The 7,891-nt window shown below is 36.9% G+C and overlaps 1 long non-coding RNA gene across 1 annotated transcript in view; it reads right to left on the bottom strand.

Moving 5' to 3' along the window:
• Positions 1 to 7,891, bottom strand: part of LOC138857936 (uncharacterized) — a 154,908-nt gene that overhangs the window by 27,449 nt on the left and 119,568 nt on the right. The gene's annotated exons all lie outside the window — the stretch shown is intronic.

Consider the following 7,891-nt stretch of genomic DNA (forward strand, 5'->3'; position numbering starts at 1 on the left):
ATATTATTTTTACTTATTTATTGCTTTATTTCCATTTCCTATCCACCCTAATGCGGTAGTAAATGAAATTATGTATATCCCGAACAGCACACTTGCTTGAAATATTTATGTGCTTTTCATAAAATTCTATCGCGCTTGTCGAAACATTTATGCAGCTCATATAAATAAACCGAAATCAATTACGTCATAAATTTTCACAATTATCCATAACTCATTGCATCATTAGGTTTTCTACAAATAGTCAATGAGCAAGAAATTGCGCATATTTCTTTCAAACTTGCCGACAGCGCAACAGAAAATCATATTTCACACCAGCGGTGCCCCCCAGCTGCCACGGCGCTGAGTCCCAAAAGAATTCTCAGCCATTACAAATCTATGCCGCCCAGCTAAGCGTTAATCGCTCGCTGCACACTACACGCTAAGCAGTTCATTTCTTGTAAAATGTAATAAATAAAATGAGAATTGTATAAAATCCATTAGAAAAGAAACGGCTTGAAGAATTAATGTAATTCTTTAGAGTTTCACACTCGTTGTTCAAAGTTTTTATTGCCAGAGAATGCAGACAAATCGTAGCAAAGTGCACAAACGCTCATTACGCTAACAGAAAATATACATACCACACAATATGCCACACAAAATGGACCAGACTCGACCAGCCCAATGCGGACCACCCCTAACAACAACATTTTTCTCGCTTTTAATTAGGCATTCCGGCATACCAGACTGAGAGCAAACGTACAAAAAAGTAGAAAAATTAAAAAAGAAAAGAAACTACAAAAACGATGCATACAGAGCATTCTACAAAAAGGAAAATACCTACAAATAATTCACATTCATATTTCTCACATTAAATAGCTGAGCGCCGAAAGCATTGCACGCACACACACACTCACACAGTTACATAGAAGCCGCTGTGGCAAAAGTTATTTTGTGCGCCCAGGGGTGTGAACTTATGCGGCAGCATGCAACACAGCCGCACCACAAACGTCCCAAATAGCCGCTTCTTGCTGCTTTTGTTTTGTCCGCTTTGTTCGGGAGCGGCCGGTCATTATAGTGGCTGGTGCAAGGCTGGCCCAGACACTTTCGTTCAGACCGCGTGGTGGCAGCAGCAGACATGAACAACATGCAGTACTGTTATTGTTATTGTTGTTGTAATGTGCATTTTTGTCATTTTTAGACGCTGCTCTCATTTCTTTTGCCTCTTCTGTTTCGCTTGCGAGTTGTGAAATTTTTTCATTGTCGCAGCAATTTTGATATTTCTGTGAATTAAAAAGCATTTCCGTGCTTCTAGCCGGGTTGGTTGTTTTTTTTTGTTTTTGTTTTTGGCTGCCACAACTTTGCAGACTTGTAAGGGTTTTCGGTAAATGTTTGCAAATTATGAAGCTTTCGTCAGCAGTTGTTGATTTGCTAATGTTGCACGGTAATTATGAGTAGCCAAAGGGGTTTGCTGGTACTCTCAGAGGTGTGGAAAATACCTTAGACATTGTTCGTGTAAATTAAAAATTTTTGAAAATCCACACTCAGTTAAATTTCAGTTTTCTGACAGGCCGCTTTAGTCACTGCTGCTGGCACTGGCTGCGTTGGATATTTGTTGTTGAAAATAAGTGGCCGGCAAAAGGGCTTTTCTGGCTTAAATACTAGAACTAGCAGCAAAACATTAGCCAAGTCTAACATACTACTACCTGAGTTAACATTCTTGACTCTACTAGTCATCCCTCGATCCATCCGTCGACTAAGTTTTAAGAGCAGTAGAATACGATCATTATTGAAAGATAGCTACTCTTAAGATGAATGTTTAAAGTAAACATCGATTAATGTGGTTTTCAAAAGTATGAGTTTAATTTCGTAATTTCATTACTGTCTGCTTGCAACCTTATACGAGATTACTGCTGATTAAACGTCTAATTAGTGTAAGGTGTAATATAACTCCATTATTATACCAATGGCTGACTTTAGTAATCTGTATCTCGCGTTGTGTAAGTACGGTCAAGTAATGCTATATGGCGTTAGAAAGACAAGACTTCGTACTAAACAAAGTTCCTAACCAGTCTTGTCATTTCTTGACTCAGTATTGTTTGAACACGCGGTAAAATGGACAATAGCTAAGAGAAAATACACCTTATTTTTATAAAGTTGAAAATGCAAGCCAAGCGACTGAAAATGTGAATAGAGTTTTTCATTCAGGTACTGGTGGGATGTGGCAGAGAATCAGCTGCTATAAGCTCCCCCTTCCGACCAAAATCTTATTTCTGTTCTGCACTGTCACCAATTATAACGTCTGAAGGAAGCAATCACATAGAAGCGGCCAGCTTTGAACAATAAAAGAGGAATTGGGAACTATTGGGTCAACGTCGCATCACTCCATCCATATCCATCCATAGTACTGTATTTCAAAAATAATTAATATTTTTATTGGACTTTAATACTATATTAAGCCAAAAACTCATTTAACGCATTCTTTCAGTATAAAGCGGATGATTTTTTTTCAATTCTCGAATGCGCACTCGCTGCCAAAATTTCTTGAAAAAGTAAATTTTTTATTTAATAAAGCGCACTTAATTTCATTGCCGCCTTCAAACAATCTTAAACTGCCATCAACAAAGCAATAATCGAGCACATTTTAATCTGTGTAATGGCAATCAAATCGGAAATGATTTTTCGCTTGCCCACCACACCCGACCACATTACACCGCAATGCATTAAAATCTCGATTACATTCAATAAAAGTGCGTTTACTTAAGTGCAAATTGCCATTAAAAGCAGCAACGGGGAAAACGTCATCAATCGCTCACCCTCAACTGCATATCCATCTTATTAAACGCTGATGCATATCTGACTCCGGAGCATATTTGTGGCTACGAAAGAATGTAAAACATTTACGAAAACTAAATATCTACATTTCATTTGCAGATTTATTGCAAACTTACTGCAAATAATCGCACAACATTAAAAACAAAATCAATCTAAGCACCCATACTTTGTGTAAAAACGGTTGGAAACCCCTAAAAGCATGCTACACTACATTTTACTTGTAGTTGACCGCCTTCGGGGTTGCTTGCTACACAGCTTCGACCCCTTATCGGTTCTTTTAGTGTAGCAAAGCAATGTTAACGACAATAACTCAACGCTCAGCTTGCCGCTCGCACAAACTCTGTAGCGAATTTCAAATTAATTGAATTTATGACGCACAAGCAAAATAAAGCAAAAGTTGAGTAGTAATTTCTTAAAAGCCGAAGCTTCCAAACTTCAATCTCACTTGCTACGCCCACGAAAAATGTGCCGGCTTTGGAAATTGAATTTTTCAGGACTTCTTTCCCGGCACTGGCTGCTTTGTTGTGTTTTTCCACTTGTCACTTTGACAAGTCAAACGCATCAACAATCAACAAACATCAAATCTTTTCAAGCTATGACAAACTGTTTTGTTGTGTTGGTTGTTGTTATTTTACGTTACTGCCGAAATGCATGCGACATTTGTAGTGTTGCGGTTTTTCACGGGCTTTTGCAAGTCAAATGCTGTGAAATCCTTTGAACCCTTTTTGCCTAATGAATTTCTTTGGTTTTTGTGCTCAAATCGAGGTATACCCAGTACATTTGAAGGATGTGTATTAGCATTCATACTATTGTATATGCGTACGAAAATACACATCTGTAGAAAAAAAATATAAATACGTGGTACTTTTCAATTACTAGCTCAAAATTTACAAGTTGTGGACCACTCGTTTCGCATCCACTTTTTAAATAGTAATAAATTAATTCAAAGCTTTTTGTTTGCTTCTCTTTCACGCTCTCAATAACTCGTTGTGATTCCTAACATCCAAAATTAGCTCATTTTACCATTGTCATATGTCACAAGTGACAATATTTAGATACATATTTTATATATAATATTATTTTTGTTTACAAGACGCATTTTAAAATTACATTTCTTATCAGATAAATAATCAAAAGCGTTCTTTCATTCATTTGGACGGCATGACCTAGCCAGCAAAACCTACCACACCATATAGCATATCGGCAATAATTAGCGACTTGCAGAATTTGTTTTTGATCGCTGAGAAAAGACTTTACTTTTCAATTGTCTACTCAGTCCAAAGAAGCAGCTTTTTGCCAAAAGTGATTCGGCGTTGAATTTTAATGCTGATATTGTTGTTGATGCTGGTTCCAGGAAAGACGAAAAATATTTTAACTTCAAAGTTATGGCTGTTTGTTTGTTGGCTAAAGATATTTCGTCTTGTCCTCGAACATCACCAGACCCATTTAATTTGTTTTTTTTTTGCCTAGCCTAAGGAAAACAGAATCTTGAAGAAATCACACGATAAAAATTCGCCCTACCTAAATCCTCATTTGATACCGAACGGTTCGGAGAGGTCCTTTTCAACTATAACTGCGCTTCTGGTATTATCCAGCGTGAGCTTACAAACCGTATAAGTTTTGCAGAGATATCCGATTCAGATATAGTGGCATTAAGGCAACTTCTTTTCATACTGTCGAAGGCAGCTTTAAAAACGATAAAACCATATGCTGGGTCTCGATACCAATATTGTATTAGTCAACAAGGTGGCTAAAGTCATTCTCCTTCCTCCCCATTTGCCTTCTGTCTAGAATTTTGAATGACATTTAGAAAGTCGTCCAGGAAATTGGTTTGGTTAAACGTCAAGTGCATTGGACACATTGGCTTACGAGCGAACATTGTTATAAATATATTTCACTTTTTCTTGTGTCGCCAAAAACGCATATCAACCCCTCGACTCTGCTTATATGCCATCAGAGGCCACCCACACTCACTCACTAGTCATTCATATGCGTGATTTATTTGTATACAAAACAAAAGTCCCGGCAAGCCTTGGATGAATTAATCCTATATAATTTTTATACTGCTTGAGCCTTTCACGTCCGCTTGTTTATGAGACACGGTATGTGTTTGTAATAATATGGTGGTGGGTGTAATACGCCGGTGAATTAGTGAAAATGAGAGGTCATTAAAGGAATTAAGATTGCAGGGTGTGTTTTTGAATAGAAAGTCATTGCGTGATTGAGCTCGAGTGAGCTTCATTGATTAACAACTTACTAAAGTAAATGTGATATACATATGTATGTGTTTTCTTACGAAAATATCTGCTAAAGTGTTAATTGAGGTTAGAAAAAATACTAAATCAAGAGACTCTAGTGGAATACATTAAAAATTACACAAAAGTTAAATGAACTATTGTATTATTTTTCTTTTCAACAAAAGCTTTAACATTAACAATATGTATGACCGGCCATGGAGATGGATATTTTAAGATCTATATAAAACAAGTTCGTTCATGATTGATTCCTGGAGACTAATGCTGGACAGATACATTAAAGCTCAAAAGTAATGTCATCACTCAAATTATAAAGAAATCGGTATTGAGAACTCAGTACTCAGTACAGATACTCTGCTCTCAAAATACCTCACTAGTACTTAAGAGTTCTCAGAACTTAAGAGAACTCACAGGTAGCTAGTTATACTTTAATTTAGTCTATGTCTATGTTAAATGATGAAGACTTGTACTGGGTATAAAGGATCGCAGATATGTTCAAAGACAATTTTACACAATTTCTAGAAGTGATTAGTGACATTTTAGGACTTCAATAGTAGTACTACAATTACAAAAAATATTCTTTTTGCCTAAAGTATCTTTTAAGATAGTTTCATATGTATTTTGCGAAAATGTATGAACTACTCTGTTAAAAGTAACATTCATCTGTGGGTGAGGGTGCATTACTCAAAAGTCGTTCACTCTACACCGCTGCCCAATTGTTCACATGAACTCAGAATCCTGTACAAAATAATCCGGTATTTTGGGCGAATCTCTGAGGTTGTATATGAAGTTTAGTGGGTAGTTCTATGAGTCAGAGCTTAATGTTACTTTCACTTCTAGTGCGCTATTTCTTGATAAATTTTATATGCCAGCATGAACAAAAAAATAATTACTGGATTCGCTCATCTCAATATTACTGGTTTAGGAGAGAGTTTAAATAGGTATATGTCCTATGCGGCCCACTACTTACTGGATAACTGGGCCTCACAGGATATAAACGGATTGACTGGTTTGGGTTGGGTAAGCGCCAAGAATTCGACAGTCATCAGGTCATTCTGATATTGTAAAGGGTCGCGTGATTTTTCACCGTTACTTATTCTCTCTATTTATAGCCATTCTTGAAAAGTATTTTCTAATTGTTATGGGGTCTATGGTATACCTATATAAGTGTGCATGTTTTATTTTATTTTATTTTTTTTTATTTCAACGTTCATTTAAGAAAAACATTTAAAATGTAATTATTCAAAGTACTGCCCTACTAAAGAACTGGGCCGGTTTGGCAGCCTGAAATAAATCATGATAATTTTTGATACCCTGCTCTGATGTAAATCAGGCGCTTTTCGGCAATCGCTCACTTTAGTGTGCAAAGTTGTTGTTGCTAGTGTTCCCCATTAATGGTTTCACCCGGTTTCAGATGCTCATAAGACAGCACGCCCTTCTAAACGAGACAAATACAGAGTATCACATTGTCGTTATGGGTATTATTCAATAGTTTTCATCGAGTAAAGTAAGAATGGAAAGAATTGAAACTTTCTAAGTACGCCTTCACAAATCACAAAGAAGCCACTAAACCTAACCTAACTTCCAACTTTAAGGCAAAAAGTGTGGGTACATTGAAGTAAAAGATATGTATAGAATATAAAAAAACCTTCATTTATACTTTGGAACCTACAACTAATCCAATCGTGAACTATTTTATCATATAATGGCTCATAGAGGTATATGGTATACTTACATATGTATATATATATGATATACCCATATGTAGTTCATGCAAATGTAATTTACTAATAAGGCCGAATAGAACACACATGTTGATAAAACTATCTTTCACACCCACACAACAAGACTAGAGCACACATATCCATTGAGACAGACATACACACCAACAAATGACCCCAAAAGGCCAACAGCAAAACACTAATGAGCCACAAAATCCAAAATCAGGACACTTCGCTATTTGTTGCTATACAGCGAACGAAAGAGAGCCTTGATGTACTTAATTAAAAAAAATATAACTGTATATACGAAGCTAAATTGCATTAACTCGCTTATATGAAGGTAGTAAGTAGCACAAGTCAAGTGAATTTCATAATTAAACATAAAATAATATAAGCAATGCACGTGATGACGCAAGAAGCAAACAGCGAAGAGATTAAAAGAGGCATAAAGACAGGGGTGGAGTGAGAATAGGTTATGCATTGAGCAGAAAGAAAGTTCAATAGTTGAATAAGCAAAAGGTAACATTCAGTGCGGCGCTCACTTTAAGACCATTATAATTACCGGAGATGACGATGTTGATGATGATGAACAGAAGGATAATGAAGTTGTACAAAGACAAAATGAGTCAAAAAAAAACGAAACTCAACTCATTCATTCATGCAGTTGTATTGCTTTGCGGACCAACGAGCATTGAAAATGTTGCCACACAAAGCCGCACACACACATACACACACCAATTCTTCACTAGTTAAAACTACGCCACGTTATGGCACTTCACTCTACTCCGCTCTACAATCTGTGGCCACATGAAAACTCATATAACGTTTGTTGCAAGTTGAGTGAGTGCCGGGTGAGGAGCAAAGGTAGAACGTAGTATTGAGCGGCAAAAAACAAAAAGTCGGTAAATAAAATAAATGAAGAATGCAAAACCGAAAAATTAAAAATGTCGAGAGGCCAGCCAGCCAGCACCCTGCACATGGTCGCTGCCCCGTGGAGTGGAATGAAGCGCATTGGAGTGAAGTAGCACAGTTCGGACGCGCCGCTACGATCTGATGAGTGAAATACTGTAACAAAAGTGTGCTGAGTGGCTGTGAGTAAGAAAA

This window comes from Bactrocera oleae, chromosome 6, assembly GCF_042242935.1.
Source record: "Bactrocera oleae isolate idBacOlea1 chromosome 6, idBacOlea1, whole genome shotgun sequence".
Classification (NCBI taxonomy): domain Eukaryota; kingdom Metazoa; phylum Arthropoda; class Insecta; order Diptera; family Tephritidae; genus Bactrocera; species Bactrocera oleae.